This window comes from Solanum tuberosum, unplaced genomic scaffold (assembly GCF_000226075.1).
Source record: "Solanum tuberosum cultivar DM 1-3 516 R44 unplaced genomic scaffold, SolTub_3.0 scf00121, whole genome shotgun sequence".
Taxonomy (NCBI): Eukaryota; Viridiplantae; Streptophyta; class Magnoliopsida; order Solanales; family Solanaceae; genus Solanum; species Solanum tuberosum.
In genome coordinates, this window is record NW_006239046.1 from 1,548,248 (window position 1) to 1,552,338 (window position 4,091).

The window sequence follows — 4,091 nt, forward strand, 5'->3', positions numbered from 1 at the left end:
GGGAAGTCCACTAAGCAACCCCAAGTGCAGTTTGGCTCCTCACCAAGTCACTTGGGCGACCATGCAGCCCCCTTCGCTAAAAGGTCCAATGGACAAAATGTTTTCCTTCACTCTTCCTAGGTAGTTTAGGCCCTTGCCCTTTTTCTTTATTCTTACCCCTTTCATTTTAATTCTAGCTAAGTCTACACATTTCCAGAATGTTACAGTTCCAAAACTCAGCATTTGAGACTTCCTGATTTGGAACTGCAGGAGCTGTGTTAGCATTTCGTGCATTCATATTCCTTCCATAAGCTCTACGAGGAGGCATGATCTGAGAGCCCATAACATTGAGTTAGAATCGAGGAATTAGATCATACCTTACGCACGATAAGAGTAATAAGAAAATGAAGTTTTCCTAAAACACTTCTTAGCATCCCTTTTATTAGATGTGGTGCACTTCATACCCATGAAAAGGACTCTACTTAGTGCGGCTTTTCAAACACCCTAGGACTCTTAAACCTAATTCTTTGATACCAAGTTTGTCACGCCCCGAAGCTACACCCTAGGACGTGGACGCAGGACCTAGGATCACGAGTGATCCCAAGCTCACCATGTTGGCATATCGTAAGCATACTAAATAAACTGAAGTAAAGAAATGATTTTGTGGAAGCTAAATAATAAGATAACTGAAATGATAGGGAATACCCATACTAAATCTGAATATATCAAAACTGAGAGTTTAATAACAACTCAAAAGTCAAACTCAAATACTAAAGTTGATTCTAACTATGTCTGAAATAAGGCCTCTACTGACTAGAAATGTTGGGACATGCCCCAGCTAAGTCTAGCAAATACTGAAAACTAAAGACTAAAAAGAAAGAAAGATTTCATGTCAATCGTCCTCGAAGAATGAGGACTCACCACTGATGTTGTTGAATTGAAGATCAAGAACCGATCTATGCGTGATCTGGAAGCTGAGAACTTGAACCTACATCAAGAGAAAATGTAGCACAGAGTATGCGTCAGTACTTGAAGGGTACTGAGCATGAAGGATAGAGTAAAGCTGAACAATAATCATAACTAAACCAAAGCATATATCTGAGCAATGATAAAAGATAAGAATGATACTAAACTGAGATTACTGAACATGAAATAACTGGATGCAATGACCAAGTCTATAAAATGTTGAGACTGAAATCTGACCGTAACTGATGACATGGTCAATGCAATAAAATCTGTCTGTAAAGGAGCTACTAATAACCGACATAAAACCACATGAGCTAAATATGGAGTCTGATTTATACGCCCCATCGACATCGAGAGGACCCAATACACCCGGCCAAAGGTGTAGAGGCATACTGGCGTGATCACTAAAATGATGCCCACAGAGGGGAATTACAACCTACGGGGGACATAGTTCTGGAACTTGAGGGTGACTGACCGTAGTCCACTTGGTATTAAGCTTCTCCCAATTGATTATGTAATTAACAATTTATGACAGAATTTATGTAATATTAGATACCTCAAACTGACATGCTAACTCAAAATGCAACATTAATATGCTGATAATGAAACATTCAAATCTGGGGCATGTATATCTGAAATAACTGGCCTAGCATGTGTAATTCATAGAACTAAAAGAACTACATAGCTAGGGTTTTGGATTTATGAAAGAATCTACACAAAATGATACTAAAATCATGATAATCTGATTTGGATCATTCTAACAGCTAAATCCAACAATTTCTAACATTCAAGAAACCCTAGGTCTAGATAATATTAAAGGAATCAAGATTCTGAATGAAATCTAGGGACCTAATGGGTGAAAGGAACCCACTAGTGAAATCCCACATACCTGGTGACGAATTTAACGGAGAAACCTTTCGATTTTGTGGCTAGAACAAATGAAACCTTGCTTCGTTCTTGAATTAGGGTTGCTCGACTTCTTTCTGCTCTTTTGTTCTAAGTTTGATTGATTATTTTGAAAAAGACTTGACTAGGGTAAGTTCTAATTAAGTTTCTAGGCTAAAACAGACCAAAACTACGTAGTTGAGGGAAAAAACGACATAGTTTAGGGGTCCAACGCATAGGGAAAAGACCAAACGACCCCTGACTTAAAATTTGTCGGGGGTCATCGACGGACCAGACCGACAGACCGTGGCAGGACCGACGGTCCGTTCTGGTCAATGGTCATTAGGTGACTGGGAGGCTGAAGCAGGGGGTCTGACCTACGGCCCTGGACCACAGACTGTGGTCCGACCTACGGTTTGTAGGTCCCGGCGTGCGTCAACACTTGGCCAATTTTTCTGATGGTTCTGGGGAAGGGTCGAAGGTGGACATCCACAAACCACAAGTATGGGCCGTAGGTCACCCTACGGTCCGTGGGTGGCAACTGTGGGTTGCACCTGTAACTTCTGGAAATCTGTATTTTTGGTCTGTTCCGGATACGAGGTGTTACACTTTTGAAAGAACTCAGACAGGCCAAACGACAGAGAAGGGGTGGGGGCATGCGACCCTGGCGCACTGAGTGGCATAGGGCACCAGCCCCTAAACTACAGAACATATGTTCTGGCACACTAGTCGGGCGGTGCGCCAGCCACTCTCCAGAATTCCCCGACGAATTTTCTTTCTCGTTTTCTGACCCTAATTCACGTAGAATCGAATTGTTTCTTCCCAACTCACTAATATTAGAATACCCAACTTAAGTACACAATAATCTACTCAAAACCACCTTCAAATAACTAACATTCATCTCAAGAATTCATAAAAACCCCAACAATCAAGATTAAGAATGAAATTTCAAGAAAACTCATCGAGAACTCGAATCCTTCAACCTCAAGAACTAAATTTGCATTAAAATAGCATGATTGGCATGTGGGTGAATGAGCCCAACACTATGATAACTTACATACCCCTTAGGGATCAAACCCTTGGTGAAACAATTGTCGATCCGCAAGAAATATCGATGAAAACCTTGAACTTTTTCCTCTTTTCTCTTCTTTAACTTTCTTCTAACACCCTAAGCTTTTTAGGGTTAGGAAAACTTACCTAAATCAGATTTTACCCCCAAAATATTACTAAATTCATTTTAAGATGATGGGGTAAGGAAAATACCAAAATACCCCTCACTAATTCGGGTAACTTTCCTTAGCTGGTTAGGCTGACTTCAAATGGGCATATCTCGCTCATATGAGCTCAAAATTTAGCAAACTCGGTGGTGTTGGAAATAGGATTCAATGAACTTTCATTTGATATCTTATGGTCAACCTAAATCTTCATGTACTGAAAGTCATGGTCGTTTGAAATTGACCCAAAACTCATAACTTAAGCATAACTTGCAAAATTCTCAATTTAGCTATTTCCAACTTAGTGCTTTCTAAAATTAGCTATTTCTAAGGCGGGATGTTATACTTTTAATGTACAAACATCATTTACTTTGACTATTTTTTTGTATTCTAGCACATTCATTGTGTTCTAAAGATGTTACTTCACACGTAAATATAAGTTACTAGCAAGGTAACAATTTTCATCTTTTTTTGAAAACCTTTTCTATTATTTCACAAAATATATTGGTCTTACAATAGATCTGACTAAGTATTTCTTATTTTCTACAAGTATATGGATAACCAACATAACGTTTATGGTGATGAAGAGCATAATTAATGGATGTGCCAATATCTTTTATTACACCTCAAAAATCAAAAGTATATGATTTCAAGGTAAGTTTTTGAGAACTTCTTTTAATTTTAAGGTGTTCAATTTTATTCTCTCTCCCTCTCTCTCTCTTTATAAGAGAGAGAGGGAGAGGGAGATTTATAAAAGAGCTATGGATAATAGGAAACATAGTAAGAAACATACTAGTAGAAAGTTAAGAAAAATAAGAAGGAAATTAAACAAATTATATCCGGAATATAAAGAACTCAATATCACAAAAACTGATAACGATAAATTAGATCAATTAATAAATAATATATCTAAAATAGAATATAAATACATTCGATATTTAAAAATACAATGAATAGCGAGAATGACGAATATAAAGAAAAACTTACTAAAATAATTATAGCGAAAAGACAAGAATTAGAACATAGGCAAAATAGACGTAATAGTCA